Source organism: Mauremys reevesii, linkage group 1 (genome assembly GCF_016161935.1).
Source record: "Mauremys reevesii isolate NIE-2019 linkage group 1, ASM1616193v1, whole genome shotgun sequence".
NCBI classification, from domain to species: Eukaryota; Metazoa; Chordata; order Testudines; family Geoemydidae; genus Mauremys; species Mauremys reevesii.
In genome coordinates this window covers 88,576,143-88,603,721 of record NC_052623.1, presented here as the reverse complement: position 1 = coordinate 88,603,721, position 27,579 = coordinate 88,576,143, and the positions used below count along the sequence as shown (strand labels likewise).

At 38.2% G+C, this 27,579-nt stretch overlaps 1 long non-coding RNA gene across 2 annotated transcripts; it reads right to left on the bottom strand.

Annotated features, from left to right (window-relative positions):
* Positions 1 to 7,985: 7,985 nt before the first annotated feature.
* Positions 7,986 to 27,565, bottom strand: LOC120379427. 2 transcript variants are annotated; one of them, XR_005587534.1, is made up of 4 exons: positions 27,393 to 27,565; positions 26,129 to 26,254; positions 19,467 to 19,533; positions 7,986 to 8,059 (listed from the first exon to the last, which is right to left on the bottom strand). It is a non-coding gene; the product is annotated as an uncharacterized LOC120379427 (long non-coding RNA). The 2 variants fall into 2 exon arrangements; XR_005587535.1 differs by lacking the exon at positions 19,467 to 19,533 and having other exon boundaries at positions 7,992 to 8,059.
* Between the last annotated feature and the right edge of the window lie 14 nt (positions 27,566 to 27,579).

Sequence of the window (27,579 nt, the reverse complement as noted above, 5' to 3'; positions counted from 1 at the left end):
TCTCATTAAGATTTTCTTTTTGTTGTTTTTCCTTGTCAAACATAAAACTCATTTGAGGTTGAAAAAATGTATGCTTTATTATTTCTAAATGGAAGCATAATATCCCCTTTTATAGTGAAAATAGAGTGAGATTTGAACAAAGATCCAGCAGATGAAAAATCAGTTGCATTGTCCAGCTGGCCTCAGTGTGTTTAAGCATTAACCTGAATTTGTGCCAGGATGCCCTCACTGACTAGGCTCAAAGGCGCAGTCACACCTGAACAGCTAATAATTAACCTTGCCCTTTTAGGCTTAACAATGAAAGACCAGAAAAATGTCTGCCTCTGGTTGAAGTACACCTCACTCCTTATTCTCCCATGGGGTTCAAAAGGGATGGGACAAAGAAATCAACTCATGACCATCCAAAATGAAAGATAATCATAAGTTGTAAGGGGTGGGACCTTCAGATATATTTGGGCCAGCTAAGAAGTGGGACTAGGGACACAGGTAAGGCTCTGCGGCATCAGAGCCGAGAAGGGGGACACGGGATAAAGACTTTATGGTGTCAGAATTGGGAATGGAACACTGGGAAACAGGCTCTGCCCCAGTGTAGAGCTATGGATATGCTTGCTTTGAACTAACCCCAATAAACACCGAATTGCCTGCACTTCGGACTTCTGGTCTTCTGCTTTCTGTCTGTGTGACAAGAACCAGGGGAGAGGGTGAAGGGAAAGCCCTCTAACAGCCCCTCCTGTATGTCATGCTGAGGAAAATAATAAAATAATTTGGGCTGTAGTTCTATCAAGATGCACATGGCACACACAGTTCTATGCCTCTTTTCCATCAAACCCAGATGGCACAGGATCTTTGCTTTCCTAGAGCCTGGCGGAGAGCAATACTTAGATAAAAACAAGCTGGCAGAAGCTGAGTTTCGACATAAGGGAGGCACTGATAGTGTGTTAAGGTAAAAAGAGGTGATTGTCCTTTCTATCCTTCTTTTATTTAAGAAGTTCTCAATGACACCTGGAAGTACAGGTCGCACCAGGAGCCCAAACCATCATTTTACAACTGCATCTGTTTAACAGATCTGTTTAACAGATGCAGTTGTAAAATTGTAGACAGGGAATGGGGGTGTTGGAAGGGACAGGGAGAGAGTTGGGGCTGGGGGGTGGACAGGGAGGAGTCAAATGGAAGATTATGTGGGGAGGTCACATTCCCCCCTGTCTCTCTCTCATGAGTGCAGTACCAGCAAGAAATAATTCCTACTTGCACCACTGAGTACAAACCCCACCTGCCCTCCTCAGTCTCAGAGTCCATCACTGTAACTTGCAATCCCTGAATTAAAAGGGTTGAAGCAAGCACACGTTTTCTTATATACCACATTAAGAGCTATTTTACTGTATTGTTATGTGTGCACAACTCATTGAATCAAGTATCCATATGAATAAATGTGCTTAAACATTCACAATTCATTTTACATTGAGGGGGAGGGATAGCTCTGTGGTTTGTGCATTGGCCCCCTAAACCCAGGGTGGTAAGCTCCATCCTTGAGAGGGCCATTTAGGGATCTGGAGCAAAAATCTGTCTGAGGGTTGGTCCTGCTTTGAGCAGGTGGTTGGACTCAATGACCTCCTGAGGTCCCTTCCAGCCCTGATATTCCATGATTCTACAGGCATACACAATAATGTACACTTAACATTTTCTGTTTCAATAAATAAACGTGCTGTTTAATTTATTGGGCCTAATTCTCCTCTGAATTACACCAGTTAAACTCAATTCATGTTTCAAGTTTCTCCTGATGTATACCAGGGTCAGTGAGATCAGAATCTGGCCGTTTGCTGGAATATTCATGGAGAGCAAACAAAAAAGTGGCCTAATACACAGATAAATAAATGTTTTTATTAAATACTTATGTGAGCAAATATTAATGTTTGAAGTATTCTCCCAAGCTCTGTATCATCCGAGTGTGACACCAGGAAAATCCAGAGTAAACAAAATAAAAACTAAAAACATATCTACTTTACAGAATGGCAGTTGCTTTAAAAATGAAACACTAATGTCTGGCCAGGGAATGGAGGGAAAAAAAGAGATGAGAACCTAAAAGATGTAAGATGAGGGAGGAAGGTAGAAGACACGAGAGAGGAATTTAAGACTCTGAAGGTTAAAAAGAGGAGGACAAGCAGACTGAAGGTTTGATAAGCATTGTGCAAACTCCTGGCCTCACTAACATCAATGACAAGTCCCATTGATTTGAATGGGGCCTGGATTTCACCCACTCTGTCATATTAAATAATGTACCACAAAAGGTGTTTTAAAGCTATAATTTCATTATGCAATTCTGATGGGGTGAACAAACTATTCTTTCCTGAATGGAACTACAGTTTGGTGTGCTACAAAGGGTTAACTTTTATTCATTCCACTAATTTAATTTAATGTATTTGTTTATGTCTATCTTGTAGCTCCATAAAAGAGATTCCATCCCAAATGAAGAGCAGTAAGAAGTAATGTATCAAGCCTTGTGCTAGTTACAAGTTTCTCAAACATTCTTGTTATAAACAGTGTTGACAGTATTATATTTAAGACTGTGATTTAAATGTCTTTTCTCCCTGAGGACATCTGTCAATGAGATGTTTTGTCTCAAGGGCACTAACCCGATGCAGAAATATATAGTAAAGCAAAATTTAAAAAAATAATTGATAGAGACATGCTGAACTATTTTTAAAAAAGTAGTCAGATAGATCCTCAGCATTTGCGGCTTCATTAACACTGCAGAAATGTTAGTTCACCCACTGCTGCTATTCACTATTCACATTTGGATCAGATGCCTGCTATCCAAATACAGAGTGGGTGTTGTATCAAAAGAAAGTATTCCCCCTGGTAGCTTCATCACAATGTGTCAAGAAGTCTGACAGAATGGAATGATATGAGTAGTCAACAATTAACATTTAAAGAATATATATTGGTCCCCACAATCAATGCAAATGGCACCTATTCAATCATTAATGTTGGTGGTACTATAGTCAAAAAAAATGAATGCATGTTGAAGAGTGCAGTCTTGGGGATAGCTTTATGAACTAATGCTTAAGTGTTGGTTATCTAGAACAGAGGTTCTCAAACTGGGGGTTGGGACCCCTCGGGGGGTCACAAGGTTATTACATGGGGGGTCATGAGCTGTCAGCCTCCTCTTCAAACCCCGCTTTGCCTCCTGCATTTGTAATGGTGTTAAATATATTTAAAGATGTTTTTAATTTATGAGGGGGGTCACACTCAGAAGCTTGCTATGTGAAAGGGGTCACCAGTACAAAAGTTTCACTGATCTAGAAGGAACTGGTATATACTGGCATATACAGTTTATGTTTATACCGAGTGAAATTTTCTCTAGAACGTTTCATGGCTCACATCTCACTTAAGCCCTTAACCAGATGAATTTCACCCTAATGCAGGGGTCGGCAACATCTGGCATGAGGCTCGCCGGGCCAGTTTGTTTACCAGCTGCGTTGGCAGGTTCGGCCGAGCGCAGCTCCCACTGGCCGCGGTTCGCCATCCCAGGCCAATGCAGGAGGTGGGAAGCCGCAGCCAGCACATCCCTTGGCCCGCGGCTCTTCCCACAGGAAGGAAGGTCTTCTCCCCAAGCTGCAAAATATGAGTGGAGCTGCTCCATGGCTGGCACAGCAGTGTCAGGGCAGTAGTGGTATCTGAGGCCAGTGTGCTCCCTCCATTTATTGGGAGTAATTACCAATGTATCTGTGTATTTGCAGATCCACCAGCCTCAGTCGTTAGTTTCGGCCCTGCCCTCCCTCCAAACTCATCTTGCACAGAACTTCAACTGCAACCTTTGAGTAGAACAGTTCTGAAGCTAACAAGAGTGGGTAACCCCCCTTTTGCAAGCTTCTTTACGCTCTTCTATATGCAAGAGTGTTCTGTCATCTTTAGGGCTTTCCATGCCCACAGAGATGGAGACAGAATTTACACTACACTGTGATTAGCTTGGCACATGTTCAACAGCATGCTATGTATGTATGTCCAAGTGGCCAATAATGATAATCATGGCAAGCATAGTTTTAAATATCCTAATTTGTGTGTGGGTACCATTGTTTTTCCTTGGGTCTCCCCCACCCCAATATATTTTTTTCTGTCTGGAAGCTTGAATGCTCTTTCTGGAGAGTTAGCATTGCTTACCTGGCAACAAATCTGTGAACACTTGAAGTTGTTCAGCTGGGTGGGTAGCTGTGAAAAAATTATTTTATTGACAGGCCTTTAGTCTTTCCCCCAGAAAAACAAAGTGTTAATCTAAGAGTCTGAATTGGTTTTTTTAATCAGGCAAATCTGCAATTCAAGTAATTGCCATTGCCTAAAAAGCTTTAGTAGTGAAAAAACATCTCAAATTAACATGGATTTAAAACTCACAGGAATTCTACATTTCTCTCAAGTCACCTGACAGGCTTACATTAGTCTTTTGGTCATCAGAAACATATAATGAAGTCTTTTTATGTTGGTAAACTTTACAGTATCATGTACCATCAAATATTAGAATGTATGAGATAAGTGAGCTCTTTCAAGTGAGCTCTGCCTACTAATTCACTGCTTTGCCTTTTAGCAAACCAAGCAGACTATTATGGGAATAGCAAATTGGCTCATTTATACTACTACCAGAATTTCAGTGAAAACCAACATAAGCAAAGTGATTGCCCTTTATGATAGCCCTTTAAAGTGAGTCCATCAAAAAATGGATTTTTGTCTGAGTGACTTAAAATATATCTGTGAACAAAAACAAATGGATAGGAAATGTGTGCTTTATTTAAGCTTTAGGATTAAACCAGGAAGGTCTTCCACACTGGAAAATTGCTCATAGTATTACACCATCCAAGACCTAAACGGGTTCTTTGAGAATACACATGACAATTGAGCTGTAGGGTTTTTTTTTGTTTTGTTTTGTTTTTAAATTCACTTGGTTTCACAGTAGAACTTAGTGAATATACAGTACTTAAACTATATATGATCAAATTATAACTTTTTTTTACAAATTGTCAGTTTCTGTTTCTAACTAAACTAATAATTAATATTTATAAAATGTCCTTTGCTCTTCCATGTATAGATTTGATCCTAAACTGTATCTAGCATATCACATTCCAGCAGAAAGGAAATACAAGAGACAAACCATCCCACTCCCCTCCCCCCCATTGTGTGCCTAGCAGACATTATTGAGAAGCAAATTGTTGGAAATATAATTCCCTTCCTGGCAGCCAACTCAGAGAATTTTAGTGAGTAATGCACAATATTGAGAATCCCTTAAACCAAATTTATTATTGTTAATAGATACTATTGTGCACCAGTGAACACATCTCATAATCTGCCACAATGTCAGGAAAGGCTGCTGGGATAACTTTAAGAAAACTAGAATTGAGGTAGTAGATTTAGTCAAGAATATTTAGTCATATTCTCCTTGCAGCAAAGGTAAAACAGATGACAGTATAATTATTTCCCTTCCTTTTGCAGATAAAAATGAGAGGATAATGCAATATCCAATATGTCAACAAGATGCCTTGAACATGTCCTATTAAACTAGGAATCTCCAAGGTTTGCTTCACTGAAGTCTCCTTGCACTGCTGGAGGGTAAGCCCTTTGACAGCTGTCTATTTGTAGGGAGCTAATGACCAAAGTATCTTTGTTGTTTTCAGTCTATCATCAGTGTTTTTGCTGAAAGCAATACAGCTCAACAGAATGATGAGCCATACAAGCATATGCCCTGTGACAACACAGTGTTGCTGATAGAAAACTAAATTGATAGGTATTTTCCCCTGGGGAAGCCCCAAACACCTGCAGCTCCAGATGTCTATCCATGAAGATGTAGATTATGATGAAATAATTCAGTTATGGAACAATCAGTCAATGATATATTGAACAGTTTTGATTTGGTTTGCTCTTGCGTGACCGCCTTCCTTTGCAATTTAGCCTCCAGCTTGATCATATATAGTGGACAATGTGGTGCTTTGTAACTGTTGTAATTTGGTTTTCTGTGTTTTATGCAGGGGCCAGCTGCCATTTTCTGAGGCAGAGTTGATGGTGTATGTTGCAGAGAAATACACTATGCTCTCACTTAGTTCCTTTTACTTTTGTTTCCTTTAGTCTGAAACAAAAAGTCATTCAGACTGAAAGCATGATGTGTGTGTGAGTGTGTGTGTGTGTGTGTGTGTGTGTGTGTGTGTGTGTGTGTGTGTGTGTAAAACATAAGACATTAGCCCAATTACCAATTTAAAACCGATTGGGAGACAATAGGGACTACATAACAGTTGGCTTCCTTAGGCTATTAAGAAACTTGGGTTTTTCATGGTTGTATGGAAAATCAAATTAAAAGTCTTCACTAGAGGTTCCAAAATAAACAGTATTTCATTAACCGTTTGTGAGAAAATAATTGATTTCAGCCTCTGGGGAGAAAACATCCCCATGTCTATTCAGCTTTTACACAACTCTTGTAATTTAATCAATTCAGACCCTTGCTGGGATTTCCACCTAAAGAGATGGTCAAAGAATATTGATGTAAGCTCACTGAGAGCCAATTCTTAGGGCCTTACTGAAGTTTGGATTGCCATCTTCTGCAGAAAATGCTCTGGTGGAGGAAATCTCCATAAGGATGCTCTCCTGGAAACATCCTCTCCAATTGTTCCACAGAGGATCGGAGTTGCTTTCTGTCATGCTAAGTAATGATCTGTAGGGTCCTCTTGTAAAGCTAGGAGACCACAGGATGTCAAGTGCCTTTGCCTCCATTAACTCTGGATGCCATCAGTCCCCTAAAGCCTCCTGTGACAGAGATGGCAATTTCCTGAACAAATCTTATTGAATTCATAAGTTAATAAAGAAGCCTCGTTGAAAGTAGACATTGTTTGTTGTGCTCCCTACATACTTTGTAGCGCCTGCACAACATCCAGACCACAGAACAGTATCCATAAGAAATCCCACTGAAATCAAGATGATAAGACGCTATATACCAAAGTTTTCATTTCACAGGTATAGTAAAAGAAATACTCCAATATTCTATGGGTGTATTTCAATTTGTATGCAACCTGAAGAAACTGAATTTCCTGCCATGTGGCGTAAGAGATAAAAATGATTCAGATCCGTGCAACTTTCAGAGCTGTTCTGAAGAAATCAGCTTCTTTTGTCCAAATAAGTTACACTGTACTGACTGCGCTTGTGAACACAGAATGACAACCTTGTTCTCTGTTCTCTACCACTGGCAGTAAATTGAAGTCCTCTAAAGAATTGCATGCTCAGACTCAATGACTTGCAAGGAAAAACTTGGCAGTATGTCACGTCATTAGGAATTTGAATTCAAGCTGAAAACTTAAGTGTTTACTGTCATATCAATCACACTTACAAACGCCTGTGTGTTGTTATATAATGATCTAAAGCAGTAAGACAGTTGAATATGGGTATTTCTTTAAAAAAAATACAGTGTTTTTACAAACTGCAAGTAACACAGTCATCTTCTCCTCATTAATGTTCAAAATAAATACCTCCATCTCTGAGTGCATTTCCAAAGAAATGCTAATGGATATTTTGCAGATATGGCTCAACTTACCTTGGAGGTTGCAGATGCCAGGAAACAACTGACATATATCAGAGCTGATGAGCTGAGTTGTGTTGCAGAAGAATAGTCAGTTGTCTATTGCAGGAGTATATTAGAACTACTGGCAAAGAAAGACTCCAGTACACAAGATGGAAGTGACTGGTGCCAACTGGGAAGAAGACAGCAAAGCAGAGGAGCTATGATATCTTGTGTTGCACTCAAGAAGGAAATCTAGTTCCCAAATCACCACTGTGCTACCCCTGTTTGAAGCTTTTGTAATATCATTAATTTCAACAGAGTTAAACCTCCATACAGGGATGACTGAGGACTTGAGTATTCAAGGTAGTTTTAAGAACCACACTGAAGGTGTTTTTCTTTTCTTTTCTTTATTTGTTTTTGTTTGTTTACTTATTAACAGATTACATGACATATTATCACTTGGTTTAGCATCAATATTTTCCAACCTTTAGGTGAATGGAATGTTTTCATGTTTTAGATTTTCAGTTAATTGCTCTGAAAAAAAATAGTATTTAAACATATTAGTGCAACATTGGAACCCCTCACAAAACAGCATTACACTATATAGCATGAACAATAAGATGAAACTGGACCATCTAATTCGATTGAGATGAGTGACATGGAACAAAAAATAAGCAATATCCATTTTAAAAAGTAAAGTAGCTTTTTTAAATGATTTCAGTTTTTATAATATTAAGGTATTATTAGGAACACATAAAGATATTTTTAATATATGATTTTCATCTTAACAATGTCCCTTCATTAATTCAATTTCAGAAGGGAATAAAGTAATATTAATATATTTTGAACCCTACAAGTTTAATAATTTCAAGGCAAAAGGGCAGCATAATGAAACCTCTGAATTATAAGTACAGTGAGAATGGTAGCTTTGTGAGAGAACTTTGAAGGAATTAACTTAGAAGGAACTGTGCTTCAGTATGTCTTTGGATTATCAAAGTGTAAATGCCTGAGAGAGGAGCTTTGCTCACACACATGCCCTTCACAACTTTCTTATCTTATTGCATGTCTGAACTAATCAGAAGATTGTCTTGATCCCTTGCACCTCTGTCTTTCTTCTCTGAGCACTGAAAAGTATTTCATTTTCATGGTCTGATCGTACCTTAATATTTGGATCCCAGACTAGTTACAAGAAATATGCAGGGGAAATTATGAAAGTCATATCCTTTGGATAACTTGGAGAAAAAAATTCCTGAAGGCATTCCAGTTCCACATGATCTATTATAGCATACCACCACCTAGAACCCTCCTATTTGGTTACAGTATGTGAATATTTAATGTGGCCATTACAACTGAAGTCTGGTGAGAGCCAGAAGTTTTCTGAGATATTAGTCTCATTAAAAAATAAATTAAGAGTCCATACTTATTCTGCAGAGCTACAAATCATTGAATATTTAAGAGATGAATTATTATAGACCACTTAGAGGAAGTGAGACTAGATTTCCAGCATTCATAAAATTCCATTATGAATGAATTTCAGTGCTACACTTTATAAGGCCTGCAGGGTGCTTTGAATAGGTTCTTTAAAATGCAAAAGTGAATAACGCCAAAAACTTTTCTAGTTACAGGAAAAAAATTATGGAAAGCAGATATTCAAATCAGTTTCCTTTTAATATAGAGTTAAACCAAGTACAGTTATTTTTATCTTGTCAGGATTTGAAATTAGATGCTGAAATACATCTCATTATGTGTACCTGTGATACATTTTACACAAAACAAAATGGTATTTGAATACTTTGAGAAATAAAATATATGCTTCTCATTCCTCTTCTGCTTACTAATGAATTGTCAGCTTGTTTCCTAATGATGTCTCTAAGGGGAAGAACACTGACAGGGAAAAGCATGAGACCTAGAATGGAATCCTGAGGCACTCATCTTAAGGCAGCTGTAAGGTGAATTAACACCAGCTAAGATGGCTTGTGTCTAGCCCAAGAATCAGCAATCAATTATTCAAATGTATAGCTACAGATTTTTTAAAAGGTTATGATCCCAGCTGCTGTAGATGGGGCTATAACAATACACTTTCAGGAATTTTCTCACTGAATCTGTTCAATGAATACTTAGTTTGTGTAGAAGTTAGAGAGAGAAATATCTCTTATTTCTTACTCCTCATCCCCATCCAGCACAGCCTGAAGCACAATGAAACACATTAAACTTCAGCACATAGTAACTGCCACTTGTACATTTAGGGAACATTTATTGTTATGTACAATTCAGAATCTAAGTGATCCAAACTGAACAGAGTAACTATGACTCCAAAGCACTGCTACATTCTCTGATAAACTAATTCAGCTACAATGGGGAGGTTGGGGGAAAGCATTATACCCTTCTAGTCTCACAGCATCATGCCTCAGTAGTCAGAGTGACTTCTGGTGGAATAGGATAGCATTGGCTTTACATGAGTTCTCCCTAAGGGCCTGCACCTTCTCCCATTGAAATCAGACATTAAAGGTTTAATTTGCAAAAGGATATATTTTAGAAAGTTGTAAATGACTGAAAAATGAAAATAGGGGATATGATTGGAAAGGCTTTCCTGCAGCATTGTATTACTGTATATACCATGCATGCATTAATTTTGTCGGGGAGCACTGAATGTGCTCAAAGAATAATTGTGGAGCAGGAAGTGTTTAAGGTAGCACTCAGTTAAAAAAACAGCTTGCCCTATTGCAAAGTTGAGCTCTGTGAGACCCACAAAACCACACTATAGCTCTAAGTAGAAATTTTAAACTGGGAAGCACTTATTAGGCTGTGGTAAAAAAACATAGAGGTTTGAGTGGAATGGATTTTAACAATACACGTGACAAACACAGGTCCTGTGTATCATGAATCTTTTTTTTTTTTTGGTCATTACTTCAGTTTTGATCTCAACAGGTTGCCTTTCAGAAAGGTTACTCTTCAGTAAAACCTGTAAAAGGTTTAAATTAAGGACTAAAATAAGAGAGTAAAGGTGTTTTCTGTTCACATGAAACACTTCCTAAATCACTATCATGTACAAATCACTAGAAAGCTCTTTCAGGGTTATACTTCAAATGCATTTTAGATATCTCTGTAGATAATTTGGAATCCAATCTGCTTCTCAGAATTTGGAAACCTCACATCAGTCACTGATGAACAATAATTTATGTGACAACTCAACTGCTGGTACTGTAATTAAGCACAATTATGTGTTCTTAGAGTGCCAGGTTTTATCTAGACCTATAGTAGGATTAATTAACACTACCATGGAGCTGGAACACGGCTCGTTCCCAAGAAAGGTATAAAAACAGTTAATTTAGTAGCACTCTCTTATCTCTGGCTGGGCAGGTAGGAAGTCTGAGACATGTCTTGGGCTCACATGGATTGCTAATAGGAGCAGAAGAGTACCTGAAAGATGCTGCATCATGAGAGATGCCTTCCATGAGATGAGATGTTAAATTGGAGTCTCTTTTTTTCTGTCTCCAGTTGCAGTGCAGGTGGAAGCTAAAAATACTTTTTCAGTTTTAGAAAGGACTTGATAACTACAGTATACTGGCCAGCAAATGAACACAACAGTCCAGATCTGTGTGAAGTATTATTAAGTACTTTTAAGTATTATTAATAAAAATCTCTGCATTGTCCTCCCTTAGCTAAGATATTGTTTAGACACCCGTCACTACAGTATTTGAGTGCATTATATGTGAGCTATCAGTCACAGAGGGCTAATTATGGAAGGGTTAATGTCCTGTATAACTGAAGTTACAACGGTTTCTCTTTAAAGCTAATTTTTACAGCTTCTCCAAAGTCTACAAAACAAGATAGATCAGCCTCAAAATTAGAAGGTGAGATCAGCAGCTAGGATTGACTTTGGTGAATATTTGAGTCTGGGCCAAAAGAATCCAGTTGGAAAATTAAGCTAAGCCTTCATGCCTTGGTCTTGTGTGTACATACTGATGTCTCTGAAGACTTGTCCTTTGTGTGTGCTATGACTCACCAAAACCAAGTACTTGTGTAACGACTTCACTTGTCACACATTCATATGCCAATGCATTCAAATGTGCATGAGTATTTAGTTTGAATGTGCGATTTTATGGACAAATATAGACATGCAAACCTTGGGCCTCTCTTTTAAAGGTCATTTGGATAAAATACTAAAAAATATATTATAGGGAATAATCAATCCTGCACTGTCACGGGTATGGGCTAGAATGGTTAATTGGTCTTGTTCTTCACTCATTTGTGTGTTACTGCAGTAAAAGTTAAGGCTTGTGCTTGCTCCCAGGGAAATTTGTTTTTGAGCTCTTTGGGGAAGGATTGTGTCTTTCCATATATTTGCATAGTGCCTAGTATAATGGGGCCCTGATCCTGATGGAAGCATTTGCATGCTACCACAAATAAATAACAACAACAACAATAATAGAATAATAATTAATAATGATGAAGGGGTAGATTCTGCCACCTTTACTCACATTGAGTAGTCACTGAAGTCAGAGCGAATACTCGAGGAGTAAGGCGAATAAGGGAATTAGAATCTGGCCCAGAGTGGCTTTAATTAGTTGTAACTTAATCTTGTTTGAAGGAGAATTACACTACAGCACACTAAAACCACTTTACTTCTGAATGAGCACATCTATATGGGAGCTTGATGCACTCTAACTAATATGCTTTATTTAGGGTGACCAGATGTCCCAATTTTATAGGGACAGTCCCAATTTTGGGGTCTTTTTTTTTCATATAGGGTCCACCCCCGTCCCGATTTTTCACATTTGCTCTCTGGTCACCCTAGCTTTAACTTCACATCTTTAGTTAATTCATCTTAACTTTCCTTAGTGTGCCTGAATAGACAGGCCCTAATTTATTTTAGGAAAGATTTTAAGAACTACAGCATACAATGGGGAGTTAGCAAAACCAATCCTTTACAGTGACTATTTCCTTTAAATCTGTACTATGAAATGGAGGTATAAATTTGCTTTTAGGAAAAATAGAATCTACTTTTATTACCTGCTACTGTAATTTATAGGAGTTGATAGAGTGGAAGATATTTCACATATAATTTTATTTGTTACTCTTCCCAGCAAATATTGTATCTGCATCCAGCAAATTTATTTATTATATTGTTCAATAGCATTATATATTTATTTAGTTCTTTCCGAAATCTCAATAAATTGTGCACTAATGCATTGCTGTTTACAAACCCAGAATTTGGTATTATTCTATAATACAAAAGCTAACCCTTTTACTGAATTCTCACTGATAATTATTAAAGGAATAACGTAGGCTGCAAAAAAGCAATTGACTGAACAAAGAATTCAAGTTAGTAACACATATGGGATAATAGATGCCCCCCTGGGTTAATATAAGGCTGCAATTCATTTGAAGGCTATTCTGATGTCAGAACCCAGGAGCAAACTGCTTGAATCATTTATATAAATGGCAGTAGATCCCTGAGAGACTGAGCTCAGCTTTGGAATCATGAACAATAAAGGCATCTATTGTTATATATATATAGTTTTAAATTTTTCTTTTAACAGTGAAAAAATATTTCAAATGTAATGTTATAACACCACCCAATACATTTTCAAAGCACTACACAAGGACTTAGCCATACAATTTCCATTAAAGTCATGAAAGCTGTCCATCTAAATTTCTGCATGCTGCTTAGCAAATACTGGGATAAACTCACTACCAAACTTACCCTTTTCAGTGAATCACCATTTTTATTGATGTTAACATGGGATATTTTCACTTTCACAGTAGGGGGTAACAACTTGGTTTCTCAGAATATATATATGCTTTTTTGGTTATATGGTTGTGCATAACAGGTACTCACTCTGTTAATGGTGTAGTAGGAAAAGTGAAATTTACTAGGTTCCTGCTTTCTAAAAAACTGGAGGATAGCACTTAAGGCATAAATAAAGCAACTAGGTTTCATTTTGGTGTGTCTTCCTGAGGACTAGACTGTGACTTCGATTATATACTGCTGTCATAAATATAAAGGGAAGGATAACCACCTTTCTGTATACAGTACTATAAAATCCCTCCTGGCCAGAGGCACAAAATCCTCTTACCTACAAAGGGTTAAGAAGCTCAAGTAACCTGGCTGGCACCAACCCAAAGGACCAATAAGGGGACAAGATACTTTCAAACCTGGGGGGAGGGAAGGGGAAGGCTTTGTTCTGTCTGTTCCGTGTGGTTCTTGCCAGACACAGATCAAGAAAGCAAGTAATCCAACTCCTATAGAATTAGTAAGTACTAGCAAGGGAATGTGTTAGTTTATCTTTTGTTTTGGCTTGTGATTTTCTCTGTGCTGAAAGGAAGGTGTATTCCTCGTTTTTTTCTTCTTTTTGTAACTTTATGGTTAGCTTAGAGGAAAATCTTCTGTGTTTTGAATCTGATTGCCCTGTGAGATTACCTTCCATTCTAACTTTTCAGAGGTGCTTCTTTTACCTTTTTTCTTTCTAATAAAGTTCTGTTTTTTTAAAGAATCTGATTGGTATTGTGCTCATCTTGTTTATTCTCAAGCCTCCCCAGGAAAGGGGGTGTAGGGCTTGGGGGGACATTAGGGGGGAATAGGGCTCGAAGCGGCCCTCCCTAAATGTTTGTTTGAATCACTTGGTGGTGGCAGCATTTACCTAATCCAAGGTACAAGGAAGAATGTGTGCCTTGGGGAAGTTTTAACCTAAGTTGAGAGAAATAAGCTTAGGGGTCTTTCATGTGGGTCCCCACATCTGTACCCTAAAGTTCAGAGTGGGAAGGGAACCCTGACAACTGCACAGAGAAGTAAAGACAGTAAACCCACCTTTGGCTAATTGTATTTCAGGCCCACACATTCAGAGGTAAGAGGATGCTGTGTGCCCTTTTATGCTCACACTGGGCCAGATGAGTGGAGAAATAGGCAGAGAGATGTTAAGAAAGTTGGTTCCACTCCTGAACAGGCTGACCAGCACAGCTGAACTTGTGTGGTAATTGTCATAATTTACAGCAGTAAACTGAAATTGTAATTGGCCCGCAGTAAATTACTACCTCTGCCTGGAGCAAGAGAAAACCAGGTAGGGAATTGTGCTTCACAATGTGTCCTAGAGCTACTTCTGAGTAGTGCAGCTAATGCTCAGAGGAACTGTTCCAGAACAATATGCACTGGAGTGAAGCAGTAGGGTAAGAGATAAAGTAGAAAGGAGAACAACATGCCACAGAAGTGGGGTGGGAAATCAAGTGAAAAAACATGGAATGAGAGAAGATATGCAGTGAGCTCCTGCAGAGATGGAGAGGGACATAGACAAATAATGGCTCCTGGTAAAGAAATCATAGAATCTAGAAGGGACCTTGAAAGGTCATTGAGTCCAGTTAAGGACTGAGCTTACAACCCTGGGTTTAGCAGGCCAATGCTCAAACCACTGAGCTATCCTTCCCCCACAATGAGACAATGAATAGTAGAAATGGAGGGAGAAGATTAAACCACAGGCTTTTACACCCTGTCACCCCAATATTCACCACTGCCATGTAATTAGCATATGTCTTATACAAAATATGTCTTCTGAGGTGTCATTCTAAAAGTCTTCATCTGCTAGACTTTAATATTTTGTTGGATTGTGTGTGGTATCATCATGTGTGAAGTTATGAAGTTTGGCTATGCATGTGTTGCTGAAACATGTCCTGAGGTTGAAAACACCCACAAGCAGCCTTTCAGTTATGACAGTAAAAAAGGCCAAACAATGTTAATGGCTTATTGAGGAAATGCACACAAGCACAAGGATTACCCCAGGAACTGTGTACAATAGAAACCTCTCAGAGATAGCACTACACAAAAAGAGCTTTCCAGTAAGTGGGGAGAAGATATAAAAGAGGGAAAATGACATTATGGAGGCACCTCACTCTCGCTACAATGGAACACCTGAGAAACAAAAGCTGAACTGTGGGAAGTGATGGTCCCAGGCTAGAAGGATCTTTAGACTGTGTATGAAAACCTGGGAAAGCCAAGGCAACTTGTGTCTTAAGAATCTGCTAGCCTGTTTATCACTCAGGGTGAGAATTTGCTAATTTATATGTTACCTATCTAGTGCGTTAAGCTTAGTTTGCAGTTTTGTTTATTTACTAGGTAATCTGCTTTGATCTGTTTGCTATCCCTTTTGTAGTTAATAAATTTTGTAGTTAATACATTTATTTCTTGTTTATAACATAACCCAGTTTGTGCAATTCATATCGGGGGGAGGGGCAAGAAGGCCTGCACATCTCTCTCCTTTGTGTCTACACTCCAAAGGATGTGGGCACCTGAGTGCTGGAGCAAATCCCTTAAACTGAACCTGTGAACTGAATAAACTTGTGAAAGAAAAAGGTGAAGCAGTATATCTCTTAAAGAATAAATGAAAGCAGGACATAACTGATATTGTCCTCTGTTCTTGTCATTCTTCCTGTGATCATGAAGAGAAAATAGGAGATTTGTTTTTCATGTTTATTTTTTGAAGTTAAATGAGTACAAGGTGCTAAGAAAAGAAGAAAGGGATCAATGCACTTAATCTTTTATAGCGCAAATTTACCACTAAGTCCCAAGTAGCATTTCTTGACCATTTACTGTGGACATCTTTAGCTGTACAGGTCTGAAGCTGATGATTTAGGCCCTAATTTAGTAAAGTGCTTAATATGTGCATAAATTTAAGCACATGAATAGTCCTGCTGGCATCAGTTAGAAAGTCAATAATATTTTGACTTCAATGGGACTACTAACATGCTTAAAGTTAAGCACATAATTAAGTCTGCTGCTGAATTGGGCTTTTAGCTCAAATTACTGATCCCGTAGCAATCTGCAAAACAAAACAAAACGTGATGGGTACCTGGGGTGCAACCTAGAACTAGGCTACTGCTGAGTTCTCTGGCTCATTAACCTGAGCACCCTCTCACATTGTGATGCTATGACAATCTGTAAATCGTGCTGGGTATTGCACTTACACAAGCATCCATGGGCAGGGACACACCCAGCTGTGTTACATGAATGCTTTGCCAGCCACTCATGAACCAACAATAGAGAGGCTTCAGCCAATTCCTCACAGCTCCCCAGCCTAAGACCCCAGAGTTGTATCATCTTGTCCTGGTCAGAGGCCTGACCAGTGTAAGTTCATTACCCACTCTGCCACTTTCAAAAAGGAAAGTGGACATGCACCAGCTTTTGTACACTGAGCAGATTCCCCAAGTATTTCAGGATTTAAATCAATGGATTCTTAAATCTAGCAGAAATGGGTATAAACATGATCCAATGGCTGCAAGTTGAAACTAGACAAATTCAAAGTAGAAATAATGCATATATTTTTTTAACAGTGAGGGTAACTAATTGTTGGAATGATTTATCAAGGGTCTTGGTGGATTCTCCTCCACTGACTATTTTAAAATTAAGGTTGAATGTTTTTCTAAAATCTATGCTGTAGTTGGGAATTATTTGGGGACAATCTATGGCCTATGTTATACAGGTCAGATTAGATGATCACAATGGTTCTTCTAGGTCTTGGAATCTATGAAGGACTATTTTCCAGTCCTGTTATTTACAGTAGATGCTGGGCTGCTCTACTGGGGCTGGGGCCAACACATACACACCCTGAGAATCAAGCAACTGTAACAGGCTCCTTGACAAACTCCAATCCTTCCACCCTTCATTCCAGTACAGGGGTAAATCTGGCTATCTCTGCTCATGAGTTCATATTGCCTACAAAATTAGATCTCACATAGTTAGAGATTTAGATGTAATAACATAACCTCCTTATGAACACTAATTAACATTAGCATGAATTAATTAACATTAACTTGACCTCATCAGCAAAGCTGAATGCATTAACAGAAAACCACTAGGGCCTATATTTTGAACAACATCTGCAACAATTTGTAAATACTACTAAAAATGTGCATCAAATAACACATGTATGCCTACAAAAGTGTTTAAATATCAGAGCTATACTGGCAATCTTCTTAAACAGATATTTAAAACATATGATGTTTTTGCTATTATTTTCTTATTATACAAATTATTTTTGAGTACTGATAGCATGCTTGTTGCTGGACAGAACATAGGAAATATGAGGTCAGATTCTGATGTCCTGTACCAGCATAAATCAGGAATTTTTCCACTGACTTGAGAGACTTTAGTCTGGATGTATAACTGAGATAAGAATTTGTTGGGGGGCTCTGAACCAAGGTGCTACATGAAGGTACAAGTTTCCAAAGGCTCCTAAGTGATTTCGGATCATAAGTCTAATTTTTCAAAATGATTTGGGCACTTAAAAGTCTAATTTTCATTGAAAGACAGTGCCTTGATCCCTTTAGAAAATGGGAGTTAGGAGCCTTTGAAAATCATACCCATAAAGCCAAACTCCACCATCAGCTGAGTGCATTAGGATAACTTTAGATATACAGGAGTGTATGTGAAAACAGAATCTGACCATTTCCTTGAATATGGGGCAATTCTTGTCTTACATTATTAAATATAATTTAATATATTATGTTACTAAAGTATTTAATTTTACTTCCATGTCCCTTTCTGTGCCTAATTCTTTTTAAGCTTTTATTTTTCTAGGTTTTCTTTCTGTTTTTTTTTCTCTGTCTCCTTCATAATCATGACATAATTCACTTAGTAATATTTTCACTGAATATTTTAACTGTTGTACTTTATGTACTGTTTTCTGATTTATGATTGTAATTATTGGACTGCATAGCATTTCATGAATACTTTGGGACAATTGACATCCTGTTTAATATTATTGTCATGGCATTTCAATAATATATATCGTACAGGATGAAAAAAAATATGGGGGGAAGTATTTAGTGCACGTGAATAATGTGCACTTCACAGCATTTAGCAGGAGGGAAATTGTGGCTTTGCAACAAACCCCTTGTATGGTGCCATGCATTTTTGCAATGCACAAGCAGACCAGAAAGCAGACTGTGACTGAGTGACAAATAAATAAATAATACCTTGGTCTTATATAGTACTTTTGATCCATAGATCTCTAAGTGCATTATAAAGGAAGTCAGTTTCATTACCCTCATGACAGATAGGAAAGTGAGTCCCAGAGAGTTAAATTGACCTAAGATCACCCAGCAGGCCAGTACTGAGACTAGAACCTAGATCTCTTGGGTTCAATCCAGTGTTCTGGCCACTAGGGCATATTGCTTCAGTATTCATTTGCCATAGAGGGATCATATGTTATACCAGCACTATGGCTGGTAAACTTTAGGCCCCTCAGCACATTCTGGGGATCCACCCATTCCTTAACCCTTCCTATCCACTTTCCACTCAGGGAAGAAGTAATGGCCTTGTGCAGGAGCTCTTCCCTTCATACTACTACCCTCCATAGGGATAGCTGAATTATGATAATAAAGGAGTGCCTCACATCCTCTTATCCCTTGTGGTGGCATGCGGGACAGCCACAAACTGACCCTCTATGAACAAGTTTTAAATATAATACATATATAAATCAATCAATCCTGGTTTTCTCCTGGTAATTGCCAACTTGCCTAAATTCTTCAACCATCACACTTTGCTTTGGTACTGCTAAAAAAAAGTAGCTTTGAAACTGAAGGAATGTTCACCAAGCTTGGTGTTAGACATATTTCACCCCATGATGGTTCAGTTTTGGTATTAAACTTCCTACATTAGAACTTTATCCTTCCTCTACGAACTACTATATAATGTCATTGGCTACTATCATATGAGAGTCAACACCTGCAAAGGCAAAATTTTCACCTATTTCAAAGACAGAATTTGGTGCTGTGCTATGCAGTAACAAGTACTAAATCATCTACCAATATTCTTGTTACTGAATTACTTTCCACACCAAGAAAGACAAATGCAGATATCCAAGCATGTCTTATCCTTTGAATTAACCACTTTAAATTATCTGTTGATTCCCAGCACAGAGAGCTTTTGTGTAGACAATTGCTTATCTACCTTTTCAGGGAGCCAGCAAGTTGCAAGTCCCACAGCAAATGGTGATTTATGGTCAGTGTCAAATGCCCTTTAGAAGAAGGAAAACATTCATTTTAATGTATTTATTGTTTTGGTGGTGTGCTGAATTCTTTTCAATTATTTCTTCTTAAAATGAATATTTGTGCAGTATCTGACCTCTTGTTTCTCAATTCTGATTGTTTTCCCCTGAGCAAGTTTCCCACAAGCATTTTTTAACTGACACCTTTAGCAATTACTAGTGGGACATGGTGCTTGCTCCCTGAATAGCAGAAGAAGCATCAAGAGGATGGAGTATAAGAAACCAGTGTCAAATATATCTGCTATGTTCCATGATGTCATCTCAGCAATAATACATTTGGATACATGCTTTCTTCAGCATTCCATTTACAGCTACTCCAGTTAATTGAACATTCTGCACAAATATACAGACAGCTTGCCAATATATTTGCTTTATATACAAGGCAGATATTAATTTTTTCACTTAATTTGAAAAGTTATTAGCTATCCACACTAGAGGTGGTCAAACTGCTAGTTACAAATAATGGCCTTAATCCTGCTAGATACTCCTTATGGTTAGCCCCAGGCAGAGCTCCTTTAATTTCTCTGTTTTTATGGAAAAGCTTACAAGACCATTGCAAATATTTGTTAAAAATATTTAAGATTAAACAGAGAAACAGACAGACAGAATGAGTCCTTTTTTGGCAGCAAATTGTATTCAATCCAATCCTTGATTTTCTACTAGTGTATCCATTGTTCTTATTCACTGTATAGTTTGGAAAAGTAATTTTCAGGCAATGGGTTGTTTGTAATGTGTTCACTTTGACTATTCCCTTTTTGCTATTCATTATTTATGTTATGTGACAGGTTGCCGAGTTTCTCAGTATTGTTTCTGCTCTCTCACTGAACGATTAAAACATTTTCTACAGGACAACAAAAAAAAAATCCAAAAAAACAAAGAGCAATTAAGGAGTAACAAGCTTCCAATGTGAATTTTTAGATGAACAATTGTGCTATAATTAGATTAGATTCTCAGGTGTTCCCATGAATATATGGCAGTTTTCAGAAGGCTCATGAATAATGAATAGTATGAACCCAAGGAACACTGACTTTTTATGCACAAAAGAAAATTAGCAAGTCAGTTTCCTTACTATTCAGCGAGCTCTAATATATGCATAGTTATAAAAGGTGCAATCTCCATAGGTAGATTAAGGCATTTAGGCCCTGCCCATAGGAAGGCATGGGCTGCACCACACTGGGAGGACACCATCAGGGAGGGCTAAGGAGCTACTTCAAAACTGCATGGAGGAGAGGCATCAGGAAGGAAAAGAGAGGGAGTGAACTGCTACTTTCTTTCCCTGCACTTGTTCCAGCTGGGTCTTAGCAACCATCTTTCTTTCTCTGCTGTTGTATGTTATCTCCTCCTGGGGTCATGTTGCACCAAAGGAAAAGTTCTGGGTTAGATTTAGTGATCTCATATATCTTCATCCACACATACTCTTCTCTATGATATTTAAGCCTCTCTCATGCATTGGTCCAACTGTAGCCAGAGCACTGACAGCACCTTATGGGATGGAACACCTTCTGTGCCTTTGCCAGGAACCCAAGCTGTGCTTCAGCTGAAAAATCTGCAGCCAAAGGATGGTGTCTCACTACCCGAGACAGATGATAGTGACTTAATCCAGAAACAGTTTAAGTATCTTACATACAACAAAGTGTTATTAAAAAATGCAGAGAAGATCAGATTAAATCAGAGATAAATGGTACTAAGCATGCACCCAGATTTGCCTAAATAGGCTTAAACCTTTGGTTACTGAAGAGAAAGTCAGAAGATGAAATCTTCACATCTTAGATTTCAACTGTACACCTTCCAAAACTCCTGCCTGTCAATATTTCAATATGAGAAGAAATGTTAAGTGTTAATGATCACCCTTTTGGCCTGGAGGCCTCTTAATTTTACCCTCCAAGTTCTTCTGATATGTTCAAGAGTGATACTGGTCACTACAAATAGGAATCTTTGCAGGAAAAAGTGTTAACACACCTCAAACTCTGATTTTGAGAGGTATTGAGTCCTACAAAGTGCTGAAGGCCTTCAACTGCCATTGACTTCAGTGGGAGTACCAAGTGCTTATTATCGTTCAGAATTTTTCCCACATAAGATTATGATCACATAATTCAGGTCACCACTGCAAATGACAATGATTTCCAATAATATCACTCTCAGATTGGAATAGCTACATTAAACCAATTGTATCCTTTGATTACATTTACAGAATCTATGTGTCAACATGTTCTCAGTGGTGTGCAGAAGAATTTTTGTCACTATATCATTCACTACAAAACAGATAATATACAAAGTCTCCTGAATTGTTTTGGCTTTTACAATATTAACTTTGCATTGTCAAAACAAATTAAGACTATGAAGACTCTTGTAAACCATATTGAAAACCATTTATTGAACGTGAGATTCTCAGTCAGCCCTATAACTTGTCATTAAAGATAAGTGCAGATGGTGTTTTCACTTTTAAATCTCCGTTCCATCTGTGGTCTCTGTGTATGCAAATCAATGAACTAATTTCAGATAAGAGGATTCTGTTCAAGTGCAAAATCTCAACTAGTCTAGTTTCAGAGAAAATGGAACTTTTTATGAGTACATTTTCCTAGACAATTGCTCTTTCATTAAAACAGTTTGAATCCAAAGACTATGAATTCCATTTACCAGATGGAAGAAGTATTTCTTTAAAATTATTGCATTAGGAGAACACTTTGTCCTAGATGAAATTTCACCATAGAAGACTTAATAGTTGTTCATTTTTTTAAGTCAATCAGTCTGTCAGAAAATGCCATTTTATTTACCTTTATCACATACAGTAACTGCCCATAATCTCAGAAAAGATGTTCTGGGGATATGGAACAGGATATCTGAATTAATAGTTTTCAAAATATGACAAGATACAGGCCCAGACTGTGCTTGGCTGTCACCCACATATATAATGGGGAAGTAGAAGGAATCTCCCCTCACATACACACACACGAGCCAGCTGGAATTGCTCTGGGGAGCACAAGGACTGCACCCTTCCTAGTTTCTTAGGGATGAACAGCACCCCCGAACTGTGGTGGGAACTATATTTATTTCCCTTCAACTCATCCATCGAGCAGGATATTCTGGGAGGCATTTTGACTCCTAGTGACCCACTAGGATGATGAAGTTCCACTCCATCCCTGAAGATGGGTTGTATCTTTGAGGCATGATTCATACCATACAATTTAGGGGAACCACTCTGTACCGTGTGAAATTATTGTAACGCTTTAAATTTATCTGTGTGCTTTTAAATTAGAATGAAAGTAAGTTTTATATTTTAGATAATATTGTACCCCACGTGTACACAGCAGATTTCATCCAGCAATCTCAAAACTCTGTCCAAACAATTGCTAATTAAGAATCACAACCCTGATACTGTGGCAGGTATTACTCAGAGATTTTCTGAACATTCTGGTTTTTTTGGTTTTGGTTTTGCAAATCTATATTTTTGTTGAATTTTGGTTTTGCTATACAAAGGCCCAAGGTGATTTCATTTCATCTTAACCATCCAAATTTAAGTTGCTCTGAGGGAGGTTCCAGATTTGGATTGTCTCTTTTATTATTCTAATATACATTTTAAAGATTGGGGGAACCGAAGTTATGTGACTTTACCAGGGCTACACAGTAAGGGCTATATTGTGGCATTGCAATCTGCCATAACAGGTGATCATAACTGTGCCATGTCAGGAGCAGGTTGGAGTCATAATTGTCTATGCAGTTCTCCTTTGCTCCAGGGGGAGAAGGAATCCATTACTGAAGCAAGAGGGGAATGTTATCTGGTAAACTGAGGAGGCAGAGCAAAACTCTGACTACTCCCTCCCCCTCCTTGTCCACATGGGAGAGCTGTGGTCCAACATATCATTATTTCACCATCTTAATACTGAAGTATCACTTTATGATCTTAACATTTATGGATGAAAAATTATGGTTTGGGGCCAATAAAAGTTTTCTTTTTGTCAGTTTTAACAAAACAAACAAACAAACAAAAAATATTCCTTACAAATTACAGAAAAAGCTGTGGACACCAGAATGGCATGACAACACACAGGCCTTTTTATGACAAATCTGGGAGATAAATTCCTTAAACAATGTACCTTTCAGGGAGCTCCATTATTTAGGAGATAGTCTCATCTTATGGACAGAAGGAGAAAAAAAATCAATAATTTTTCACAATGACTTAAAAAATCAACTGCTCTGCATGGTGGGGGGAGTTTTAGATACCATCATTGCAATAAGAAATAGTAAACTACAACCATCCAGATAAAATAAGCCCACAGACTGTTGCAGCTATATCCATAAATCAGGCATCCCATTCTAGACACACTAAAACACCCATTGCATGTTGCCATGACACCCTAAATTCTTGCATCTGCTCCAAGTGAATCTAGTCTGTGACTTAATTAAATTGTGAGTTTAAAATCCATCCTACATCAAACACACGATTCCATATGACATTTCTGAGGATGGTTAAAATAACCCTATGGAAATACTATTTTAAATTCTGTAGTATTTTACCCAAAAGTAGTGGTTTCAATGGCATGTAGAGCTGAACTAAACCATACTGATTTATTATATACATTTGATTCTAAAGAATCTTTTAAGAGCATACGGTGGGCTAAATTGAAATCTGTAAAAATGATACAGCACTGAATGCTTATAGTCAGATTCTAAGAACATGAAACTGTCAAGACTTAATTATTTGACATGAATTTGTCTGATTTTATTGTTGTGACAATAAAGTGTTTATGATTCAGCTCACAAAACCCATTTAAAGTTCTTTAATGGGTGAAATTTATAAATTGTTAAATGAGAATACTTTCCCCCCCAAAACATGTACATGTTGAACTACTATCGATCAACTAAAGTCCTTTGGGAGCTTTTTTTTTCTCCCTACCCCCGTGTCAAAGATTATATTATATAGTCCTATGTGGTTTAATGTGTTGGTGAAGGGTTTAACTCAACCTTAGTGGGGGATAAAAAATTTACTCACACTATTATAATTACATCCTTGTTCTTGAGTCAACACACAGTAATGCAATACATTTTTTTCTTTTAACAAGTAACTTGATTCAGTCAAATTGAAATATACTACTGAAAGACAGAAAAAAAGGCATTCTGATATTGTTTTTGCCGAGCTACTCAAACTTTTTCTGATGTTTACATGAAAATTACTAAGAATTTAATGAAAGTCTTTTCCCCACTCCTCTTTATCTCTAACACCTATTTGAAAGAATATGCCATGGGTAAAATCTCTCACAGTTTGGGACAAGTGCACTCCTATTTCCCCTCAGTGGTCTAGCAAGGGCACCCACTCCCAGGCTTCCAGTTTCCCAGCCATTGTCCTTCTTGGGTGGAGGCACATGTCTTACTCCCTTCTAACCAGAGTATTTCCTGGCTGAACAATTTATTGCTCTCACAGTATTATTCCCCTCAGAGACATAAGAACATAAGAATGGCCATACTAAGTCAGACCAATTGTCCATATAGCCCAACGCGCTGTGTTCTGATAGTGACAAATGTCAAGTGTTTCAAAGAGAATGAACAAAACAATGGAATTATCAAGTGATCCTTTCCCTGTCATCCAGTCCCAGCACATGGCAGTCTGAGATTTAGGGACACCCAGAGCATGGGATTACTTCCCTGACCATGTTGGATAATAGCCATTGATGAACCTGTCCTTCATGAACTTATCTAATGTTTTTTAACCCAGTTGAAATTTTGACGTTCACAAAATCCTTTAGAAATGAGTTCCACAGTTTGTGCATTGTGTGAAGAACCATTTCCTGTTGTATGATTTAAATCTACTGCCTATTAATGTTATTTGGTGACCCCCGTTTCGTGTGCTATGTGAAGCGGTAAATAATACTTCCATATTCATTTTCTTCACACCATTCATCATTTTATAAACCTCTATCATAGCCCCCCTTAGTTGTCTCTTTTCCAAGCTGAACAGTCCCAGGCTTTTTAATTTATCCTCATATGGAATTTGTTCCATACCCTTAAGCATCTTTGTTGCCCCTCTCTGTACTTTTTCTGTTTCTAATATATCTTTTTTGAGATGGGGCGACTAGAGCTGCACTCAGTATTTAAAGTGTGAGCATAGCATGGGTTTATATGGTAACTTTATGATATTTACTGACTGATTATCTATCCCTTTCCTAATGTTTCCTAACATTGTTAGCTTTTTTTTACTGCCACTGCACATTGAGGGGATGTTTTCAGAGAACTATCCACGATGACTCCAAGATCGCTTTCTTGAATGGTAACCTCTAATTTAGACCCATCATTGTGTATGTATAATTGGGACTTATGTTTTCCAATATGCTTTCATTCACATTTATCAATATTGAATTTCATCTACCATTTTGTTGCCCAGTCACCCAGTTTTGTGAGATCCCTTTGTAACGCTTCACAGTTAGCTTTGGGATCTTGTATCATTAGCAAACTTTGCCATTTCACTGTTTACCCCCTTTTTCAAATAATTTATGAATATGTTAAACAGCACAAATCCCAGTACAGATCCCTGGGGAATCTCATGATTTACTTCTCTATTCAGAATACTGACCATTTATTCCCATTCTTTGTTTTCTGTCTTTTAATCATATACAGGTGCATGGGAGGAACTTCCCTCTTATCCTACTACTGCTTAGTTTCCGTAAAACCTTTGGTGAGGAACCTTGTCAAAAGCTTCCTGAAAGTGTAAGAACAGTACATCAGATGGATATAGGATAGGCTGCCCAAGCACACCTGCTTCCTGAGAAGTTAACAGTCTGACTATTATAGATAATGCACAGTTGAGTTTATGCAAAACTATTTTATCCTTAAGGTAAAAACACTACAGAGAAGACATATTAAAAACAATAAAAACATGCATGCTAATAAGATGACTATAGATTATACCAATCTTCTGGGATCTGGCAGGAGCAGTCCCTCAATACCCCACCCAAGGGGTTGGCTTGTGGTTTTAAGTCCATCACAGCTTTAACTCAGAACAAGCGCACAGTCTTATGGGGCCTCAGTAGTCCCAACCCTTCCAATACTTCGTTAAGAGTTAGGGTCCTCTGTGGACTAAAGGTCCTGTACATTTGGTGATCAGGGAAAAGGCCCTGAGCCAGTTTAAAAGCAGACTACTTATCAAAAGATCTTTTGTCTATTGATCTCTGGAGAATCCAGTTTGAACTAACATGTGCACACCTCTTGGGGGAGGTGGCTTCAGAGGGCTGACAATGGAGGGATTACATTAATATCTCCCTGCTACGATAACGCATACACAATTGCATTTGTAGTACAGTGTAATATCTTTAGAGTATTAGTCTAGAATTTTCCTTGCTGAACTGTTCTGAAAGTGGTCAGGATGGTGGGAGAGAGGTTCATCTTAGATACTCTATACTGAGCCCTTTGGAATTATTTGGTTTTCTCTTGCTTTGCTAGTTGAGTTTCCTTGCATGTGTTTCTGACAGCTGTTACTTTATATAGAAAAGAAAAGAAGGCTGTAAGAGAGACAGAATGTGATCTGCAGTATGATGCTAGGCTTTATCAGACCAAAATCATCTATGTGGATAAGGTTGTTGCATCTCAGGGTCAGGGTGTCCCCTTCAATGGTGCTGGGGAATCCACACTCATGCCAGATTAGTCTCTCAGGCATTCTGACCTGTGGCTGGGCAACTAAGCAAGTAATAGCCAAGGCCTCCTGGATGAGGGTGGAGCAAGTAAACAGGTAATAACCCAGGCCTCCTGGATGAGGGTGGAGCAAGTAAACAGATAGTAGCTCAGGCCTCCTCGATGAGGGTAAAAAATCAGTAGGTTAGGTCTCTCAGCCTAAAGTTTACCATTTACCCAGCCCTGACTACAGGGCCAGGGGTTGGAGGACCTAGGCCAGGGCCCTCAAAGCGATGGGTGATCCTGTCACTGGGTTGTCGGGGAAACATGCCACTGCAGCCTCACCACCAGTTAATACAAGAGGATTAGTGTCTTGTTTCCCTGGCTACTTCCTACTGGTGGGACTGCTCCACAGCC